Genomic DNA, 23762 nt, shown 5'->3' with positions numbered 1-23762 from the left:
GGCAAAAGAAACAAAAGCAAAAATGAACTATTGGGACTTCATCAAGATAAGAAGCTTTTGCACAGCAAAGGATACAGTCAACAAAACTCAAAGACAACCTACAGAATGGGAGAAGATATTTGCAAATGACATATCAGATAAAGGGCTAGTTTCCAAGATCTATAAAGAACTTATTAAACTCAACACCAAAGAAACAAACAATCCAATCATGAAATGGGCAAAAGACATGAAGAGAAATGTCACAGAGGAAGACATAGACATGGCCAACATGCATATGAGAAAATGCTCTGCATCACTTGCCATCAGGGAAATACAAATCAAAACTACAATGAGATACCACCTCACACCAGTGAGAATGGGGAAAATTAACAAGGCAGGAAACAACAAATGTTGGAGAGGATGCGGAGAAAAGGGAACCCTCTTACACTGTTGGTGGGAATGTGAACTGGTGCAGCCACTCTGGAAAACTGTGTGGAGGTTCCTCAAACAGTTAAAAATATACCTGCCCTACGACCCAGCAATTGCACTGTTGGGGATTTACCCCAAAGATACAAATGCAATGAAACGCCGGGACACCTGCACCCCGATGTTTCTAGCAGCAATGGCCACGATAGCCAAACTGTGGAAGGAGCCTCGGTGTCCAACGAAAGATGAATGGATAAAGAAGATGTGGTTTATGTATACAATGGAATATTACTCAGCTATTAGAAATGACAAATACCCACCATTTGCTTCAACGTGGATGGAACTGGAGGGTATTATGCTGAGTGAAGTAAGTCAGTCGGAGAAGGACAAACATTATATGTTCTCATTCATTTGGGGAATATAAATAATAGTGAAAGGGAAAATAAGGGAAGGGAGAAGAAATGTGTGGGAAATATCAGAAAGGGAGACAGAACGTAAAGACTGCTAACTCTGGGAAACGAACTAGGGGTGGTAGAAGGGGAGGAGGGCGGGGGGTGGGAGTGAATGGGTGACGGGCACTGGGTGTTATTCTGTATGTTAGTAAATTGAACACCAATAAAAAAATATATATATAAATAAAAAATATTAAAAAAAAAGCTTCAAGTTTTGGTCTAATAGAACTAGAATGTCATTTTTTCCTATTAACTGCTACCTGTAGAATATGAAAAAGCCTCTCATGTTAGAAGAATTAGTAAAATTTAGGAGATGAATGCATTAGAGGACATCCCTTTGTTACTTTCTTTTCCCTAAATTTTCCTCACTCTGTTGGTTTCCTTACAATTGCCCTTTGCTTGTCCCCAGTCTTATAATCAGAACAGTTCTCCAGCAATCTTCTCAACCAGCTAGACCATGTGGAGGGTCATCTGCAAATGGAAGAATAGTTATTATAACTATCATTTATTTATTTTATTTTATTTATTTTTAGCCATCATTTTTTTTAGTGAGAGCATATCATGTCAAGAAACTAAAGTAAGTACTTCATAGATATTATCTCATTTAATCCATACAATAAATTCTTGTGAGCAGTTCAGTTAGTATCTCCATTTTACACATGCGGAAACTAAGACATAGAATTTATGTAACTTACCCGAGATGTCACAGCCATTGAATGGGTTACTCCAGAGATTCAGACCCATATCAAACCACAGAGTTCACATGACTACACTAACCTAGATGAGTTAAGAGAACCCTGAAGCTCTCAGGCCAGACCATTCAGAAGTAACATAAAGCCCATACCAGAATTTCACAAATGGAATGAGCATGATATCAAAGTGTTAAGCAATAATTTGAATACTAAAGTTAATATGAACCATAAAAGACCCCCAAAAAGCCAAAGCAATCTTGATAAAGAAGAACAAAACTAAAGGCATCATGCTTCCTGCTTTCAAACTGTATTACAAAGAGTAATAAAAACAATAAGATATTGGCATAAAAACAAACACATAGATTAATGGAACAGAACAGGGAGTCCAGAAATAAAGTCATGCATATATGGTCAATTAATTTATGACAAAGGAACCAAGAATATACAATAGAGAAAGGACAATCTCTTCAATAAATGATGTTGGGAAAACTGGACAGACATGCAAAGGGTAAAACTAGACCACTGTCTTACATCATATGGAAAAAAATAACTCAAAATGGGTTAAAAACATGACTATAAGACCTAAAACCATAAAATTTCTACAAGAAAATACAAGCAGTAAGCTCCTTGACATCAGTCTTGACAGTCATGATTTTCTGGATTTGACACCAAAAGCAAAGGCAACAAAAACAAAAATAAGCAAGTAGGATTACATCAAATTAAAACGTTTCTACATAGCAAAGGAAACTTTCAATAAAATGAAAAATCAATCTACAAATGGGGAAAAATATTTACAAATCATACATCTGATGAGGGACTGATACCCAAATTATTTAAAGTCATACAACTCAATAGCAAATAATCTGATTTTAAAAAGGGACAGAGCAGCTGAAGAGACATTTTTTCAAAGAAGATATACGTATTAGCCAGCAAGTACATGAAAAGATGCTTAACGTCATTCATCATCAGGAAAATGCAAATCAAAACCACAATGAGGCCTAACCATTAGAATGGCTATTATCAAAAAGATGAGGAATAATAATTTTTGATGAAGATATGGAGAAAATGGAACCCTTGAGCATTATTGGTGGGAATGTAAACTGATGCAACCACTGTGGGAAATAATTCGACTTCTGAGTATTTCTCTGAAGAAAATGAAAGCACTAATTTGAAAATATATGCAGCCCCATGTTCCTTGCATTTTATTTGCAATAGCCAAAATATGAAAACAACCTGAGTGTCCATCAACAGGTAAATGGATAAATAAATGTGGTATATACATAAAATGGAATTATTTGGCCATAAAAAAGAAAGAAATCCTGCCATTTGTGATAACATGGATAACAAATACCATATAATCTTACATATAGAATCTTTAGAAAAAGAAAAAGAACTCATAGAACAGACTGGTGGTCACCAGAGGCAGTGGGATAAGGGGGAAGGGAGAAATGGATGAGAAGTTCAAAAGGTATAGATTTCAAGGTATAAAATAAGTCCTAAAAATGTAATGTTTAGCTTGATGATAGCTAATAATACTTAACTATGTATTTTAAAGTTTCTTTTTTAAAAAATATTTTTAATTTATTTGACAGCACAAGTAGGGCAGATGGAGAGGGACAAGGAGATTCCCCACTGATCAGGGAACCCAAAATGGGGCTCAATTCTGGGATCATGACCTGAGTCAAAGGCAGATATGTAACTGACTGAGCCACCCATGCACTCCTATTTGAAAGTTTCTAAAGGAGTAAAACTTTCCATCACAAGAAAAAAGATTTTGTAACTATGTGTGGTGACAGATATTAAGTAGACTTATTTTGGCAACAAAAATTAAAAGCAGTTAATAAATATAGAAAATGAAATGAGAGATTTCTTTCTCTTTTTTAAATTAAATTTAATTAGCCAACATATAGTACATCATTAGTTTCAGATATAGCTTTCAATAATTCATTAGTTGTGTATAACACCCAGTGCTCATCCCATCATGTGCCCTTAATGCCCCATCACCCAATTACCTCATCCCCCCACCCACCTCCACTTCAGCAACCCTCTCTGCTTCCTGGAGATAAGAGTCTCTCAATGTTTGTCTCCCTCTCTGATGACTTCCCATTCAGTTTTCCCTCCCTTCCCTTATGGTCCTCTGCACTATTTCTTATATTCCACATATGAGTGAAACCATATGGTAATTGTCCTTTAATTGTCCTTCTCTGATTGACTTACTTCACTTGGCATAATACCCTGCAGTTCCATCCACTTTGATGTAAATGGTAGGTCATCATACTTTCTGATGGCTAATATTCCATTATATATACATATGTATGTATATATATGTTTGTATGTATATATATATATATATATATCTTCTTTATCCATTCATATGTCGAAGGACATCTTGGCTCCTTCCACAGTTTTGCTATTGTGGACATTGCTGCTATGAACATTGGGGTGCAGGTGCCTCCTTAGTTTCACTACATCTGTATATTTGGGGTAAATAACCAATATTTCAATTGCTGAGTTGTGAAGTAGCTCTATTTTTAACTTCTTGAGGAAACTCCATACTGTTTTTCAGAGTGGTTGTACTAGTTTGTGGTCCTACCAACAGTGTAAGAGGGTTTCTCATTCTCGTCAACATTTGTTGTTTCCTGTCTTGTTAATTTTAGCCATTTTAACTGGTGCAAAGTGGTATCTCATTGTGGTTTTGATTTGTATTTCCATCATGACAAGTGATATGGAGCATTTTTTCATATGTCTATTGGCCATGTGTATGTCTTCTTGGGAGAAATGTCTGTTCATGTCTTCTGCTCATTTCTTGACTGGATTTTCTTTTCTTGGGTATTGAGTTTGGTAAGTTCTTTACAGATCCCAGATACTAGCCCTTTATCTGATATGTCACTTGCAAATATCTTATCCCATTCTGTAGTTTGCCTTTTAGTTTTGTTGACTGTTTCCTTTGCTGTGCAGAAGCTTTTTATCTTGATGAAGTCACAATAGTTTATTTTGCTTTTGCTTCCCTTGCCTTTAGAGACATGTCTTGCAAGAAGTTGCTGCAGCCAAGGTAAAAAAGATTGCTACCTGTGTTCCCTAGGATTTTGATGGATTCCTGTCTCACATTTAGGTCTTTCATCCATTTTGAGTTTATCTTTGTGGGTGGTGTAAGAGAATGGTTTGGTTTACTGTTCTGCATGTTCCTATCCAACTTTCTCAGCACCATTTACTGAAAAGACGTTTTTCCATTGGGTATTCTTTCCTGCTTTGTCAAAGATCAGTTGACCATAGAGTTGAGGGTCTGTTTCTAGGTTCTCTATTGTGTTCCATTGATCTATGTGTCTGTTTTTGTGCCAGTACCATACTTTCTTGATGATCATAGCTTTGTAATATAGCTTGAAGTCAGACATTGTGATGCTACTAGCTTTGGTTTTCTTTTACAACATCTGGTTATTCAGGTCTTTTCTGGTTCCATACCAATTTTAGGATTATTTATTCTGGCTCTGTGAAAAATGTCAATGGTATTTTGATAGGGATTGCATTGAATATGTAGATTGTTCTGGGTAGTATAGACATTTTAACAGGATTTATTCTTCCAATCCATGAGCATGGAAAGTTTTTCCATTTCTTTGTGTCTTCCTCAATATCTTTCATTAGTCTGTAGTTTTTAGAGTACAGATCCTTTACCTCTTTGGTTAGATTGATTCCTAAGTAACTTATGTTTTTGGTGCAGTTGTAAATGGGATCAATTCCTTAATTTCTCTTTCTTCAGTCTTATTGTTGGTGTATAGAAATGCAACTGATTTCTGTGCATTGATTTTGTATCCTGCTACATTGCTGAATTGCTGTATGAGTTCTAGCAATTTTGGGGTTTAGTCTTTTGGGTTTTCCACATTCTTTCTTTTAAAAAAAAAGATTTTTTATGTTAGAAAGAGAGAGCCCACACATGTGGAAGTGGGGGCAGGGGCTGGGGGAGAGAATCCCAAGCATACTCCCCACTGAGCACAGAGCCCAATGCATGGCTGGATCTCACAACCCTGCAATTTTGACCAAAGCTGAAATCAAGAGTCAGATGCTTAACCAACTGAGCCATTCAGGCACCTCCTGGAATGAGAGATTTCTAATGCTATTCCAGAACAAATAACAACTAAGAATTTTCCAAAATGAGTGATGCAAGAGTCACCAACTCAAGACTGCACTGTGACTGCTATGCAAGAAAAATAAAGTTAAATCCATATCCAACACTCGTAAACCTGCAGAACATCAGGAAGAAACGAGAGAAAAATACTTCAAAGCTACCAAAAGAAAAGTGAGACTGCCTACAAAGGAATGACATTTAGAATGACAGAAGACTTCTCACAAGCAACAAAGAGGATAGATGACAATGGGGTTATGTCTTTGAAAAGCTGAGGAAACAATGTCAGCCTAGAATTATAGACCCAGTTAAAATACTGTTCAAGAGTGGAAACAAAACAAAGGCAAGTTTTAGTCACAAAAGGGCAAAAAATATATCCTATGTATCTCCTTACTAAAAAATGCACAAAAGGATGTACTTCAACAAGAACAGAAATGAACACAGAAGAGAATCATGGCAATGTGGGAAACTAAAAATGAGAACAGAAAATAATTTAAGTCAATAATTAACTATTGGCCATAAACATTAATAACACTTTTTTCTGTAAAAAAAAAAAAGCAGGTAAAGTCACACTTTAGACAACAATAATGAAACAGGGTACAAGAGTTGTACTCATTAGAAAAGGGTACTAGGTCCATATTATGTTCAAAAGAAGGATAAAATTATTTAGCATTTATAAATGCTTCTAGTCAACTGTGTTTTTTTTTTTTAAAGGGTAAAGGAAGTGAATGATAAAAGAGCAGGAGCACAGTCTTAATCTTCTAAGCCAACAGAAGTAATATAAGAAGTTGATGGTGGAAATAAAGAAAATTGATCAATCCACAGAAGGCAAGAAGGGAAAAAAAAAATAAAAGGAAGGGAAAAAATGATAAAAACACAAAATGAAAACATTAAAGTAAGTCCAAATATACCACTATGTGTATATACAGATTAAACTTTCAAGAAAATATCGAAGAATAGCATATTGGAATTTGTTTTAAACACGACTATTATTGCTTAAAACAGATACACCTAAAACAAAACACCCAGAAATTTTAGAATAAAGAGTATACCATTTAGGGGGAACAACTGTATCAATATCTAAGTAAAATCCAAGATGACCAAAGTTCTCACTTCTTGGTAATATATTACAGAACAGTGTTTTTTAATGGTATCAATTTTATAAGACACACATATGCGTGCACGTGCACACACACACTCACAAAATAGAATAGGAAAAGGAATAAGTAGATTAGAAAGGATAGACTATGACAGAATGGGATAGATATCAATGTGTATATCACAGTGCTTCAAGGATATAAGGATGTATTGTTTCCATAAAACTTTTATTTGTGGTATCTGTGTACATGATTATGCAAATGTGCATGTTACTAAATTAAAACATAAAATGCATCTCTTCCTTTTATTGAGTTTGAGAAACCCTAGCCTAGAGAAATAAATTCTTGCAAGTGTATACAAGAAAACATATACCAGGAAGTTTACTGTAGTATTATCTGTCATCAGGAAAAATTGGAAACATCTTGAAAGTTCATCAATAGGAAAATGGATACATTAATTGAGGTAAATATGCATACAACAAAGAAAATAAACTTGATTATGTTAACATGGATAAATCTTAAAAACAAAATATTATATGAATAAAAGGAAGCTTCAGGCATGCATACACTCCATGCTAAAATTTATACAGAGCTTGAGAGCAAGCAATACTTTGTGCTCTTATAAATGTACACATGCAGTATGTGGAATAAAGGTATAAAAACCTGTAAGGGATGATAAATACCAAATCCAGGAGAGCAGTTGACTCTTGGGAATGAGGTGGGGGTAAGTAGTGGGTATAGGAAGGATTACACAATAGCCTTCAACTATATCCATAATGTTAAACAAAAAATGGAAGTAAATATAGGGGAGATGATAAAATTTGATAAGGCTGGGAGGATATATGAGTGTTAACAATTTACTCCTTATATTTTTCTCTATGATTGAAAAATTTTAGTGACAAAAATTGTAAAGTTTACCAAAATCTATTATTTTATTAATCTCTGGGCTAATCCCGGGGTCTGGCATGAACTTCCACTCCCCCAAACCTCATGCGTGGCTCATCAGTATTCTAAATATTGACCCACTATCTTACTCCTAAGCATGCAGACATAGTTTTTCCATGATCACATGAAGCAAAAGAAAATTCTCCAAACTGAGCGTGAACCTCACACATTTATTTTTACCTGCAGCAGAAGCAGAGTTAGAACTCAGCTCTATGTATTTAAAGAAAAAGGCCACCACATTAACCCTGAGTACAACACAGGTCCCATTGTGCTTCTGATGAGCGAAAGATGACTGTATCACTTTACTCCACCTAATGAACATTTCAATCTTCTAATAAACACCCTAATAAAGAAAAATTGAGACTTAACTCACTTTTATTATCCCAGCTGACATGTCGCAAGGTCTTAATTGGGCTGAAAACGACTTCCAATAATAATACCCTCCTTAATTGATTCATTAAAGGGGCCCCTACTGAGATAGAAGTGCTAGTTCCAGGAAAAGAAATGAAATAGAGCCCCCAGTTTCCCACTGAGTGGCTATGATCCCTCTGCCATCAACTCCTGGGGCCACTGAAGAGGATGTTAAGAGTGTCCAATGCCTGGAATCACTCTTCTAGTTCCAAAGTGGGCACACACTAATCCCTCAGTGAAGTAACAAAAGAAAGCAATGGAATCTCATGGAATTCTTAGTATCAGATTAATTGATAAATTAAAAAACCAGGAAATGGTAACTACACTTATCATGGTGAGCATTGAGGAATGTATAGAATTGTCAAATCACTATTATATGCACCTGAAACTAATATAACATTGTATGCCAACAGCAATAATAAAAACTTTTTAATTAAAAAAAACAGGTGAGGGGATGCATTAATAGCAAGAGATTAAAGCTTTTTATAAGACTGAACCAAAAATGACCATATCCTAGCACAGCTGGGCAAGGAGAGGAGGGGCAGATGTAGCAGAGAGAAGACATGAGGATTAAAAGAAAATTATCTGTTTGCAAGAAAGGATGGTTTTGATCATATTAAACAGGTAAGATTCTAGTCGTTAAAAGCATGAGATTTGAAGTCAGGCAGACCTGGGAGTCTGTCCCGTTCTTCCTTCCACTTACTAGCTCTGTCACCCTGGACAGGTTACCAAGCCCATCTACATCCCAATTCCTTTAGCTATGAAACAGGAATGATAAACTAATAACTTACTCCAGCAGCCAGAGAAAGTCAGATCATAGCATTCTTTTGCCCACAGTCTCCAATGGCTCCTCAATCCATTCCTACACTATCTGTGCCCTCCATTACCTCTCCCACACCAGTTCCCACTCTCCTCCCTCATTCACTTCCCAGTGCTCTGCCCTCCACCACCCCCGACCCCCATTCCCTGAAAGTACTCAGCAGGTTCTCATCTCTGGCCTTTGCTAATAGTGCCCTCCAGCTCCCTGTCCTGTTCACTCTCACTTCTGTTAAGTTTTTGATCCAACATCACCTCCTCCATGACTATTTTATTTAAAATTGAAAACTGTCTGTATATTCCAATACCACTTCCTCTGCTCTACTTTTTCCTTTTGCATAGCACTTATCACCTTCTAACATACCGTAAAACTCATTTGTTATATCTATTGTTTATTCTCTCCTGCTGTTTTGTTCACTGATCTATCCCAAATGCCTAAAACACTAAACAACATATAGCAGGTGCTTAATTTTTGTTACATGAAAACCTCATAAGATTGTTTTGATGACTAAATTAGATAATGCATGCAAAGCATTTAGCTCTATGCAGCCATACAGAAGTATTCAGTAAATATTACCTATTATTACCACAGTGGTTACTATTATTGTAATTGTTCTTACTTCCCATTCAACAGGAGGGATATTATTAACTAATCAGGTCATGGTTCTTTCAGCCATTGGTTCCTGGAGATGGAAGGACTAGATTTAATTAAGTACAGTTTTTCTGACACTATATGTCATCTTGTCATGCATACATCACTGGCAATGTCCACTGGCCAAGGATTAAAGGTGCCACATCACCTATAGATGCCAGCCCATCCCATCCACAGGGCTGAGGGCAGCGACTAAGTCAAGAATGTATATCAAGGTACATCTAAGAACTCTAGCTCTCTCTTGCCCTTTTAGAACTGTACTGCATGTAAATACCAACTTAAGAGCACTTGCATTACAGCAGATGGGTAGAAAGGGTTTTATTTTACATTTAACAAAGGGTAAGGAAACAGGGAAGGGGATTATCCCACTGGCTTCCTGAGTCTCCAGAATTTACTCTTCTGCCACACTCCCTGAGATATTTGTGCTTCTGTCCAAGAAAAGAAGAAAATAGCACCATCTGCCTACCTTATACCCTCTCAGACACTAATGAGATGCTTTCTTCTTTGTCAAACACTTAGGAGCTTCCATGATAAAACACTGTCCTGAGTAAATAATGAATGGAACAGACCCATTAGCTCAAAGTTCAACTGTATCTTCTGTTTCCTGAACATAAAGGAAGACAGGAGCAGCCAAGTCAATGAGCCATTCAGCACCCAAGAGCCAAAGCTCACTCTTTAGTTCTGAGCTGATAAACCATGTGAAGACTACACAGCTGCCAAGATGCCAAATGCAGGTTTCTATGTGTTTTCTTTCCTGTTGTGTCCAGGTCCATCTGCATGCTGCAGATGACACCTGTACAAAGAAACACAGTTGGTGCATGTGAAAGCACCAATGGAGCCATCAACTTGGCCATCTACAGAGACAACAGGGCATAGGGACAGGGCAGGTGTTCAATAGCACCAGCATCTGAACCAAAACGTACTATGTTCAAATCCTAAATCTCTCAAATCAGCATCTGTGTTACTTCCTACCAGTTACTTTAATCCCTCTGAGCCTCAGTTTTCCCATCTGTAAAATGTGATGCTAGCAAATTCATAAAGCTTGTGGAGGACTGAATGATCCATTAACATTGAGTTCGAAGGATAGTAAATGCTCAATAAATATTACCCTTTCTTTGGAGGATAGAGGGTCTGCAAGGAACAAAAAGCTTATGCCAATCATCTATTCATTCAACAAATATTTATTGAATATCCACAAGTTCAGTCAAATATTTATTGAATGCCTACAAGGCCAAAGTCTGGCCACCAAAGATATAGCAGCGACAAAGCAGACAAGATACCCTGACCTGACAGAGCTTACAGTCCAGTCGATACTAGTGGCCAATACATAAGAGGTACTTACCATGTGCCTGGCAGTTTTCTAAGTGCTTTATCTATCTGAACCTATTTGATACTTACAACAACCCTATGAAATACATTAACATTATTATTTCCATATGACAGAAGAAGCAATGGAGGCACAAATCTGTGAAGTGAATCACCCAAGGTCATAAGGATCAAAGTCAGGATTTGAAGCCAATTAAACTGACTCCATAGTCCATTCTCTTTTTTTTTAAGATTTTATTTATTTATTCATGAGAGAAACAGAGAGAGAGGCAGAGACACAGAGGGAGAAGCAGGCTCCATGCAGGGAGTCTGACGTGGGACTCAATCCTAGGTCTCTAGGATCACACCCTGGGCTGAAGGCGGCGCTAAACCACTGAGCCACCTGGGCTGCCCCATAGTCCATTCTCTTAAGCATTACATATACTGCCTTCTTGCAACTGCTAGACAGTGAGCTCTTTGCAGGTAGAAAATACATGCATTTCATTACTGTATCCCCAGTAAGCACCTGACTTGTGAGAATGCTCAGTAAGTGCTCGTTGAAGGAACGAAGGACGGTTTTTCTTTGAGGCACTAAAGCCACTTTTTTTTGCCAGTCTCATGACATCTCCCTATAAACCCTGAATATATAATGAAAATATACTATTCTTCCTCTGCATAGAGAACATTATTGATCTTCTGTCCATAGGCTATTAAATGTAAGGCTGTTTTTCCAGAAATGGTGATGAATTTTCCTTGAACCACCTACATGCATTTGAGAGGGGTCTGGCAAGGATTGAGCCATATTTTAAAAGTTCAGAAAATATGGTGCCAAGGGGACAGAATACATCACATTTCCCCTTTATTTTGGAAACCAATTAAATACCCCAACCACACTCAACACATCTCACTCAAGGCCTGAGATCTCCCACTCAAACACCTCTAACTCTTCACTCTTCTCATGACTATTTATGAACATACTAGTTGAAATCTGAGTGGGCCACAACTGAAGGAGATGTTAGAAGCTACTACTACTACATTGCGGGGGATGGAGACAGAAGAAAGAGGAGCTCCCCAGGGACTTAGATGTATTTATAGTTCAAGAGAACTAGCTAATCTGCACTGAATATGGCCAGTACTTGATCAGTAGTAATTATAACATTTATTATATTATATTAACTGAGTTAATTGAATTTTATACATTATATTAAATGTTTATATTTTTAATATGGTATGTTATTATTACAAGTGCCATTTATTCAGAAAGTCTGCTAGGTTCCTTTTTTTTTCATATTATCTCACTTAATCTCTTCAACAAACATCAATAGTAGCAGTATAATCTCTTGAAGGAGCAAAGTTCCCTTAACAAAGGCACCCAAAAGGAAGTAGTTTAAACATGATAGTTTTTCCCCTACTGTGTAACAATCTAGAAGAATCATTATGTACACTCTAAGCTGCTGTAACAAAGATAGAAAAAAATATTATTTAAACACGATCAAAGTTCCTCTTCTACATAATAGTCAAGGACTAGGAAGGCAGCCTGCCATCATAAACACATAGCTTCCATTTGGGGGATCAAAGTGGCTCCTTGACCTCCTGTGTCACGTTTCAGACAGCAGCAGGTGGAAGGAGCAGTCGGAGAACATGCACATTTATTTTATGAATACAATCCAGAAGTGATATATATCACTTGCATCCCATTGGCTAGAACTTGGGCACAAAGTTGTGGTGAGGAGTAAATTGAAAAACCAGATGCCTTGAGTAATTTGATAAATTTAACAAATGTCTACTTCTTTTCCTTCTCTTTTGGACATCAATTTCTTGAAAGGAAACTTGGCATATAATCGGCTCTGTCCACTGGGAAGTTAGTAGATATGATGCAAGCACAAGCTTTAAATGTGTTGTGTGGTTCACTTAGAGTACTCCACTGATAAGCAATAAGAAGAGCTTGTCCCCTGCATGATTCTGAACTGAAAACTAACTCCTATGGAAAAGACCTGATCCCAGAACAGCCTGGAGCCAACTCCAATCATGTGCAACTTAAAACAAGCCCCTTTGCTGAACTGAGCCTAGATCGGCTGAATGACAATCCAACAACAGACCTGCAAATGTGAGATTAAGTGCTTGTTATTGTAAGTCATGAGTTTTAGGGTAGTTTATTATACAACGTTATTGCAGCAATAGCTGGCCAACACAGAAATTGGTATCAGAAGTAGAGTACTGTCATAATGAGAACCTAAAACATGTGACTGTAGTTTGGTGATTAGGCAGCAGATGATGAGGAAAGTGTTATAGAAAGCTGGAAACATGCCATCCATGTTATTTAGTGATGAAGCACTTGGCCAGACTCATCTGTGATAACGTGGAGGACAGAAATCTGCTTAATGAACTTGAAACATTGGACAAGAAAGTGTCAAGGCAGAATGTTGATAGTGTAATTTGATTATTACTAGCTGGAGAAGGTATTGCAAGACAAAGTTGAGTTTGTAAAGGAAAGTGATCAGTATGCAAGCAATACTGAGAGAAAACATAGAAAACCCAGAAATTCCAGGACTTGCAGGTTTGAAAAGTTAAACTATGTTTATCTTACCATCTTATCAGCCTCAGGACAAAGACTAAATCAAGCATGTGATTGTCACATCCTTTGTTACAACCTGTTTTGAAAGAACTGAAGGGGTGCCTATCAGTAGTTTTCAGCTGGACAAAGTGCTTCCAGAAATATAAAAGGCATGATCCTACTGAGGCCTGATAAACTCAAAGTAGCCAAAATTAAGTCTTAAGAGGGAGATTTGTCTCAAAATGAATCCTAGATGTAACAAACATGGAGTTGACCGAAATCAAATGTAGGAAACTCATAAAATTTTTGAGATACCTGCATTGATAAAATGCCATCAACCTAACTCTAAAACTGAGATGTAAAAAAAAAAAATACTCTAACTCGTAGATTTCTATAAGCAGAAAGCAGGCTGTAAAAGCTGCTGATCCAGAAATAAAGGCTTACTCTTTAAAGTTCTCTTCAGAAGTGGCCATGCATGGTGTTGAAAAACACTGGAGCCAAAGACATAAAGAATAATGGGAAAAAAAATAAAATAATGGACCAGTAAGCCACACCCAGGGAGAAGAACTAGGGCCTAGTCAGGGGTCAGTGAAGCATGGCCCACAGACCAAAGCCTACCTCACCTGATTCAAATAAAGTTTTATTGGAACAGAACCCCACCCATACATTGATATATTGTCTACTGATGCTTTTGCCATAACACAAAGTTGAGATGTTACAACAGATAATATGGCCTGCAAAACCTAAAACATTTACTATCTGGCCCTGTACAGTTGCCAATCCCCGGCATAGTAAAAGAAGACTATACCTACCCAATAAGGAATTCTTTCTATACTATAAACAGCAGGATTTCAGAATGGCTGGGGTCACTGACTAAAATCTACCCCATTCTTTCCTTTTTTTTTTTTTTTTTTAGATTTTAATTATTCATTTTATTAGGGAAAGAGAGTAACTGGAGGGGCGCAGGGTGAGGGAGAAAATCCCAAGAAACTCCAGGCTCATGGGGAGCCCAAAATGGGGCTGTATCCTACCTCCCTGAGATCATGACCTGAGCCCAAACCAAGAGTCAGGTGGTTAACCAACTGAGCCACCTATGTGCCTCTCTTCCCTTTTGCAGTTGAGAGTATTTATTTCAATTACTCTGTCCCTGTTAATATTGTATATCAGGTGGTTAGAAAGCAAATAATTTGTCTTTTTATTTCATAAGTGTTTCAGTCAACAGAAACCATATCAGGATTTGGTATAATTTCAAGATCTTAGACATCAAACCTGATATTGCCCAGATGATATTTCAGGGTATTGAGATGGGAGTGAATATATTTTGCATGCACAAAAAAAATGAATAAAAAACCAGATTGTGATGGTTTATGTTACTAATCATTCCCCCTTCCATCCCATTGGGTAGTATATCCTTCCTCCTTGCATGGGCATGGCCACATGACTTGCTCTGGCCAATGGAATTTTACCAGATATGGTGGGAATAGGGACTTTCCCTATGTGTTTACATGTTTCATCATAGGTCTTGTATTCTAATGATCTGCCATGAGAAGAGCATCCTCTTTTATCTGGTAATCAGACTAAGTATATATGAAACAGATGTAAACCTAAGACGTAGGCTTAGTCCACAGTGGTGGACTGTGTGTTGGAACCTACAATTACCAACTTGGAAACCCATATTAAGCCAAATCCAGTCAACCTGAAGCCTGAAGCAGAGCCACCCAGATGAGGCCAGGTTAGATTAGCTAACTTCAGTAAATCGGTGGACCAATAAATGATAGCACAAATACTAGTTTTGAGCTACTGAATTTCGAGGTGGTTTATCACACAGCATTATTGTAGCAGTTACTGATTGATACATAGGGCCCCAATAAAATGGTAAGATGCCTGGAACCTAGTAAATTACACTTTAGTTCTGAAATCAAAAGACCTCAATACAAGTTGCAGCTCTGCCACTTACCTGTTATTTAATTGGAGGAAGTCACTATACCTTTCTGAATCTCAGTTTTGGGTTTTTTCTTTATTACAAATAGGAATATTCACAACCTAAATTATAAGGTCTATTATAAGATTAAATAAGACAGTATACTTAAATATGTTTCATAAATTCAGTAAGGTATACAAGATATTTTCATTATTAACTTCAATTCACATAAAGAAGCCCTGATTGTTTTTAAGATTTTATTTTTAAGTCATCTCTACATCCAATATAGGGTTCAAACTCACAACCCTGAGATCAAGAGTTGCATGCTTTTCTGGCTGAGCCAGCTGGGCACCTCAGCCTTGGCTACTTTTAATCAATGGTAAGAAGGAGTTATGCCACTTCTGTCCTCTGACTCTGAAAGATGGCCATGCTAAATCTGGAAAGCTAAATATCTATAAGCTGTTAACATTGCTAGTGTTTTAATAATTCTTTCTTTTTTTTAAATTTTTATTTATTTACGATAGTCACAGAGAGAGAGAGAGAGAGAGAGAGAGGCAGAGACACAGGCAGAGGGAGAAGCGGGCTCCATGCACCTGGTGCCCGACGTGGGATTCGATCCCAGGTCTCCAGGATCGCGCCCTGGGCCAAAGGCAGGCGCCAAACCGCTGCGCCACCCAGGGATCCCCAATAATTCTTTCTTGATTTTGTTTAATCTTATTACTGAAAGTTTTTTCTCTAGTAAACATGTATAATTTCATAATAAAAATCCAAAAATAATCTAAAGGTTATTTCTTTTAAAATTGATTATGCTACCCAAACTTGACACTTCTGAGCAATTTCTGCTTCCCCAAACCTCCCACATGAGGAATACATAGTGCCCCTGACAGCAGTAACCTAAGTACTAGAGTGAAAGAAAATTCTCTGAGCCTGCATTCCTCTCTCATTGCAGAACAAGAGAAAAATCAGAATGCTTCCCTTTCTATACCACCCACAAATCACTGAAAAGCCCAACCAGTTAGCAAGATTCCCAGAAGACAGGGAACCTCCATTAGAAATAAAAGCCCACATTATTCCACCAAATTATTTTCCATGGACTCCTGTAAACCACACAACCAGACTTGTATCTGGGGTATTGCAACACCATTATTTTGTGCTCATGTCAAAAATATTTTTCCATGTTGTACACATGAAACTAATACAATATTGTATGTTGATTATACTTCAATAAAAAATTTTATTTCTCCAAAATGCCAAAGGGAAGAGTGGGTTTCCTAGAAATGGCTCTAAATTGTCTCACAGTACCCTAGAGAGCAGAGCAGTGAGGGCATAGACACTGTCCACCAGGAAAGGGGCAAAGGCCAAATCAATACACTGACGGTATCCATTTGTTCCACAAAGACAGCCAACCCAGATTTCAGGGGAAGATTATTTGAGAAATAAATCTACCCACACAGTTCCTCTCAATCCTCCAGACAAAGTAGCAGAACCCACTAGAAATCAGATCACACCTCTCAGCTTACTTCCTAACAGAGCAGCCGAGCCAGGCAACAACACAACAAAATGGAATCATTGATCAGATTAGCATAGTGCTGAGAGCTGTGGGCATGGGGTACAGGACACAAGGGCTTTGGTGGAAAGGAGGGGATGGCTCCTGGGGAGAAGTTAGATACTTATGAGCAGAGTCCTCCATAAGGCAGAGCAATTGTGGTGCCCACCACAGGGCTAACTTCTGAGGGCTACTGTCCTGCTGTGGGCACTCCCAGGCACTGAACAAGAAAGCAACAAGCAGCAGAGGAAGGAGAAGAAGAGATAGTGGTACTGCCAGCTAGTCCTCATGATGACCTGTAGACTACTGATAGAAGACAGAAGCCTGGATCACTCATTCCCCCTATAAATACCTGTTGGCCACCTACCACATGCTTGCACTATGCAGGGTGCTGGATATGTGAAAATAAGTAAAAGACAGTTCCTGCTCTTACAGCGTGTATGTCCCATTGTACCTAGCACATAACAGGAGCCCAATACATAATCACTGTTACCTTACCATTCTGCTTTATGAAGCCTCTTTTCTCTGCCCTCCATAGCACTTTCTAAAATCCTTATTTAACAAGTATTTATAGTAGTCTGAATTTTAGTTACTGGTGCATATTTATTTCCCCTATAATACAGCAGGATTGCTCAGTATAGGATCTGTGTTCTTGTCATTGCGTCGCTCAATAATTATTTATTGGATGAATGACTATGTAATCATAACTAGTGTATCACCACCTTCTACCACCATTAGAATAGGATGGGAGGTCTAGGGTCTGCAACTAAGAGAGAGGCATGCTGGGTTAGGAGTCAGGAGACCTTCCTTCTACCAGAAGCTGCTGTCATCTGCTGGCTGAGTGACTGTGGACCACTCTTGAGTGTCTCATGCTCAGCTGTAAGAAGAAGGAGTGGGTAGATGATGGCTAAGGTACCTTCCAGCCTACGATTCATCATTTTAGCTGTAGATTACAGGTGACATTCACTGAGCACTTGGCATGGTTCAGCATTAATAACTTTGCCTGAGTTTTTTCATGTGGTCCACAGAATAACTTTTTGAGGTACAATGACTATCCCTATTTTACATAAAGAAAGGAAGTCCAGAGAGGCTAGGGAGTAGCCTAGGAAGTAACCTTCCTAGTGCCACACAGTGGTGGACTGCGTGTTGGAACCTACAATTACCAACTTGGAAATCCATATTCTCAACTACTAAGCCAGTCTGATTCTTCTTGCTCGGCCACATGTCGGGCAACTTTTGGGCCATTGCTTCTCCTGAACAGCCTCATTTTCCATCATTGCCAATTTTTTAAAAAATGTTAGAAAAGCCTTTATCAGAGAGGCACAATAGGCAAGCTGTGCGTAACTCACATGGGTGGGTGGTGAGTTTCCTTACGTTTTTCAAGGCTTTGGAACACCACTCAAATTGCAGGGATCACTACAACAGCAAGAGAAACTCAGCAACAAATCACAGGGGGTGCCAGCCATGGCCCAGGCATAAGGTAGTTTAAGCCTCATTGAATAACCATCTGATAAGAGAAGAAAAAAAAAGATAGATATAATTTTGTTCAAGGAGCTTTGGGGAACTGTAAAGACTTTGACCATATTCCAAGTCCATCTGACAGATGCTTCTATTCATTCTCCCCCATATTTAAAGCATAGAGAAGAGAGATGTTTACTCTCCAACAGACAACTGGCAGAGTTTGCTGGGAGCCCCAATAGTGAGTGTTTCTAGGCCCTCACCAGTTTTGGGAGAACATGGTGCCTTACACATGGGCCTCAAAACACCCAAAGGTGGCAGAGATCAATGGCACTGATCAAAGTGTTTGGAGCAATATAGGAAAAAAAAAAAAAAAAAGATTTCTCCAAAGGAATATACTTCTAAAGCTGACAGAAAAGCCAAGTAAATCTCTAAACCTCTTAGAGTTGTATCCAGATTTTTCAAAAAATGACACATAACAAGAGTGAATTCAAGAACTGAAGAATTAAATGCATGGCCCCCAAAAGTGAGGATAATAAACACATGCTACTTAAAGGGGAAAGCCAAGGAAAACACAGCTCCTGTTTAGAAGTCAAAGATATTCAGGAATTTGGCAAGAGGAAAGTTTCTGATTAATTAACCACGTGCAAGTGAAAGGATGTCCCTTCCAAACCAAATGACCTTGAACCCAAGGCAGGGAAAGAATACAAGTATGGGATTTGAAGGAAAATAAATACATTTCAATTGTCTCAAAGAGAAATGTGTGAGTAGAAATCCAGGAGTTCTTTGGGGGGTGTGTGTGTGTGTTGTATTGAGAGAGAAAGAATGAGAGAGAGAGTTTCACTTGGTGGCAGAAAAATAGAAACCAGTGGCGCTAGGTGGCTGTTACTCCCACAGTGAGAGGAAGTCCCATTACATCTCATAACAAACGAGCACAGTGAGCCTTCCTATTAGTACTGGGCAAATGATCTTCCAGATATGCCTAAATCCAAACCACACAAAAGGAGCCAGGGCAGAGAAAGGCAGTTTGCTCTGAGGCAAAATGACATTTTTCATGCTTAAATTACCAATTCCCTCCTCCACCATCTTCCTTTAAAATGCTGAATTGTTAGAGCAGTGGGCATTCTGGAAAAATAGGCAGGTAAAGATTTAGGTTTGTTACCAGAGAGCAAAACCTGACTGCATTCCCCTGCCTTTGTTGGAGCCAGCCAGGTCCACGCTGCTTAACCCTGCCACCCTCTCCTCTCCCTCTCCTCCTCAGATGGGCTCCCAGCAAACTCAGCCACCCTCCTCCTCCTGAGTTGAATGGAAACATCCTCTGTTGATACAGCCTCGTGCCCTTCCTAAACCTGATTGACAAGTCAGTTTTCAGACCTGCCCCCACAAAGCTGAGTGCTTGGCTCAGCCCTGACACCCACTATAGGTCCAGGAGTGGAGGTAGATAGCCAGACATGTCTTGAGGCCATTTTGAATTATTTAGTTGGCTGCTTCTAAAAACAACTGCTTCCTATCTCCCCTTCTCTGAAGATCATAATCCACTACACCTCCAAAATTTATATTGGGTCTATTAGAAATATTAAAATTGACAATTCTACATGAAGGGTGTGAGGGAGGAGGCAGGGTCTCCAGCTGGCCTTGTATGTTTTCCTCAGGGCTTACAATTATGCTTTGGTGTTTTAAAAAATCTGTGAAGAATAGATGAAGAGAAACGAAGGTGGGAGGAGGGTGGGGGAAGAAAGGAGAAAGGGAGGGCGAAAGGAAGGAGGGAGGAACAGAGGGAGGAAGAGGAGACAGGAAGGCAGGTACCCAAAGGAGTTGATAGAATTTCCTAGCCTGCCGCTCAACTTCCTCCTTTGAGCACAGTAACACTGCCACCTAGAGGCTGAAAGTACCTTCCTGAACTTGTACACTGGTGTGCAAGATGTATTTATTTGTGTAACTAAGCCTGTTAAGGATCTTGAAAGGGGGAAGGTAGATGATTGGGGGGAGAGGGGGAGTACTGCTATCAAGAACTCGAATATTTCAAAGTGGCTAATATTTATTAGGTGCCTACTGGGTGCTGGGGACTGAGCAAAGGGCTGAAACTACGAACATAGGTTAAGACATTCCTCTGCTCAGAGATCTCCATGTAAGGGTGGAGACAGACACATACAGAAATCATGCAGGCAGTGATAGTAACCATAACATATGGAAACATTGTGCTCACAGTATCAGTGGGATTAATTCTGGCTAGATCTAGAAAGAATTCAGGGAAGAGATGCAGGTGAGCTGGGTCACAGGCAATCTGGACAGGCAAGTGGAGCTTTGGGTGAAGGTAACTGCCCAACAAGGCATGAAGAAAGGACACTGAGAATACTTAGTATGACTGAACAACAAGGAATGTGAATATTGCCTGCAGATGTACAAAGAGATAATAAAGGCCAGAAAATGAGTTAAGCCAAATTGTAGATGACATTGAATGTTAGGCTGAAGAGTGTGCACTTTTTAAGTGACACAGGGACAGGGCTCTGTAACTGCTTTGTTCACTCTGGTATGCCCAACACCTAGAAGAGTACTTGGCCCTTAGCAGTTGCTCAATTAGCATCTGAGGAATGAATGACTATAATGGGAAGCTAATGAAGATTTTGGAGAAAGAATAATCAGATAAAATCTGTTTCTGGGAAATTAACAAGATAATTTGTAGGCATGGTAGAACAGTGGAGAGGCTCCATTAGACAGGTACTGCCAAAGTCAGGTAATGTGGGTTTAACCTAAGGCACACCAGTGGGAATGGAAAGACTGGAAGGCCCACAAAGCAATTTTGTTGAAATCGAATCTAGAAGTCTTTTTTTTTTTTTTTAATCTAAAAGTCTTCAACACCAACACCCATTATATGTGTTTAGCCTGAGTCATGGCATTGGCCAAGATAGAGAATGCAAAAGGAGGGACACTGCTGGGGAGGAGATAGAAAGTTTAAGAGATAGAACAGTTCAGTTTCCAGGAGTTTAACCAAGTGGGTATGGCCAGTAGGCAGTTATAGACACAGTGTGGAGCTCTGGGAGGACTTTTGGCACACACATACCCTGTGCTCACACAGACATGCATTTTTTTTGCCCAAGTTGAATGCTACTGACATTTTTTAAAAAATCCTAGTGTCAAAAATAAAGTAAACCTGTAACAACCTTGAGATTCAATTGTAGTCTATGCTTTGGTAGCGTCGGAAGGTAGATGGAATGTTCTCATCTTCCATATCTGGAAAATGGGAATTATTGTAACCCATGTAAAGTGCTTACCCCAGTGTGTGGCATAAAATAAATACACAATAAGTGTTGGTCTACAATCTAATCTCTCATTATGATGTGATAGTTAGATTGTAAGACTAAAGTTCAAAGTCCAGTTCATCCACTTATGATCTGTATGATCTTGGACAGGAAACATGGTATCTTTGACTTTCCATTTGTTCATCTGATAAAGAGGAAAGGCATTACTTACTGTATTTGCCTCACAAGATAAAATGAGATAATGCTCATGAAAGAGTCTATAAACTTAAATTTATAAATATTAGTTACAATTTATCAAATGGAAGATTGAAGTTGAAAAATCTCTGAAATCCTTTAAAATACTGTGGTTCTAGATAAGCATGTATCTTTTTAACACCCTTCAGCCCAAAGAGAGAGATTCTTCTCTGCCCCTATTTAGCAAGAAACTCCTCATTTGCCACCTTTCCATGTTCCAGACATGCTTTCATCACAGCACATTTCCTTTATCCCATCTTCAATTGAGATTTAAAAAGAAATCTTTGAAACTCCCCAGCTGGTAGAACCACTAGGGAATCAAAGCACATTTGTTCTCTCTTCTACATATTCCCCACATGGTTGACCAATCAAACTCATGCTGTTAATCTCAACTGACAGGAAATGGAGTATTATTTAAAGGAGACAAAGATGAGCAGGGCAGAAAAAGAGAAACAAGATTATTTAACTTCTGACCCACAAAGTATTTTGTTTGTTCTTTATGCTGTCGATTCCCTCTAGAACATACCTGTAACGAGAAGTCAAGAACCTGGACAGCTGCTGGTTTTAGCCTTGTGGCCATCAACCCACCTCTGCACCTGTGTTGAGGCAATAGGAAAATCACAGAATCATTGGGCTGGAACTGAAGGAAATAGAATATGATGTGACTTTCTTCAGACCAATTTATAGCACAATATAGGAAGTCTTTTTACAGTCAGTGACTAGCAAGTATTTAGCTTCAACTTAATCCCATTCAGGACCAGGCATTCATCACTCTGTAAGAAGCTCATCCCACCAATAGGCAGACTGAATGAAGCTTTAGAAGGCTGTGTTACAAGTTGAAGCCTACTTCCCTGCAGCCTCCAGTCATGGCTCTCAGAGCTGCCCTCTGCTGTTGCACAAAATGAATCTCCTTTCCCACCTCAGCCTTCTTTTCTCTAAATAGCCTTCATTCCTTCACAGTGTCCTTGTATGTTTGGCTGCCTCAACTCATTGCTGAATAAAAACCATGACTGCAAAAAAAAGATTTGAGATCTCCTTGTTGTCCAGTTACCCCCAGGTGGTCACTGTGAATTAACCCTCTAAAGTACCCAAACTGTACTGGGTAGCCCAGTTCCACAGAAGGGCAGCATCTCTGTGTGGTATTTTCTGAGTTACAATAGGCCTGAGGGTGACTGATAAATCACAGAGCCCCTTCGATGGAGGATAACCATTACCACAAATTGTAGAGGAAGATTGGAGGTATTTTCAACTTATCTCAAACTGAGGGTAACAGCACTCCCCTTCCTCCTGCAGTTCTGCTTGTGGGCACTACCATGGTCTTGGGGATATGGACCCAGCCTCAAAGCCTCCTTCTTCATATCCACATACCCAGTCAACTGCCAATTCCATCCATTCTCCACCTTACACCATCTCTTGCATTCACTGCTCTTTATTCTGACCACTGCCACTTACCTCTGCTCAAGCCCTTTTTGTGTTCAGAAACACTGAATGATTTCCAAGTTTCCTGATTAAAAAAAATACATAAATAAAATATTGAGCATAGCCCTCAATGTTCTCGAAAATCTAGCTATATCCAATCTTTCTGTCCTAGTCTCCTACTACTCTCTATATCAGTCAAGGAAACAGATGGCATACACACTACAGGGTTCAACTATAGAGAATCTACTCGGGGGAGTGCCTGTAGGGACTGTGAGTAGGATTTAAGGAACCATCAAGGGAAAGTGAATCCCACAGGAACCAGCAGCCAATGGGAAGTCATGCTGTGACTAAGAGTGAAGAAGTGAAGGCTAGGAACAGTGTTATACCAATCCCTGGGAGAACCACAGGTGGAGGGAGAAGAGCCTGTGACAGAAGTGTCCCTAAAAGACTGGTGGACTGTAGCTCTGCTGAGACCTCA

General features: G+C 38.9%; 1 long non-coding RNA gene across 3 annotated transcripts in view; it reads right to left on the bottom strand.

Annotated features, from left to right (window-relative positions):
* Positions 1–1080: 1080 nt before the first annotated feature.
* The window catches only part of LOC112648553 (uncharacterized), an 80991-nt gene continuing 58309 nt past the window's right edge, over positions 1081–23762 (bottom strand). For all 3 annotated transcript variants that reach the window (XR_004817564.2, XR_003129124.3, XR_004817565.2), the window contains 2 exons: positions 22392–22461; positions 1081–1328 (listed from right to left, as the gene is read on the bottom strand). This is a non-coding gene — a long non-coding RNA (uncharacterized LOC112648553). The remainder of the gene's footprint in view (positions 1329–22391; positions 22462–23762) is intronic.

Source organism: Canis lupus, chromosome 7 (genome assembly GCF_003254725.2).
Source record: "Canis lupus dingo isolate Sandy chromosome 7, ASM325472v2, whole genome shotgun sequence".
Lineage (NCBI taxonomy): Eukaryota > Metazoa > Chordata > Mammalia > Carnivora > Canidae > Canis > Canis lupus.
The sequence above is the reverse complement of the archived record's forward strand: the minus strand, read 5'-3'. Positions and strand labels throughout refer to the sequence as shown.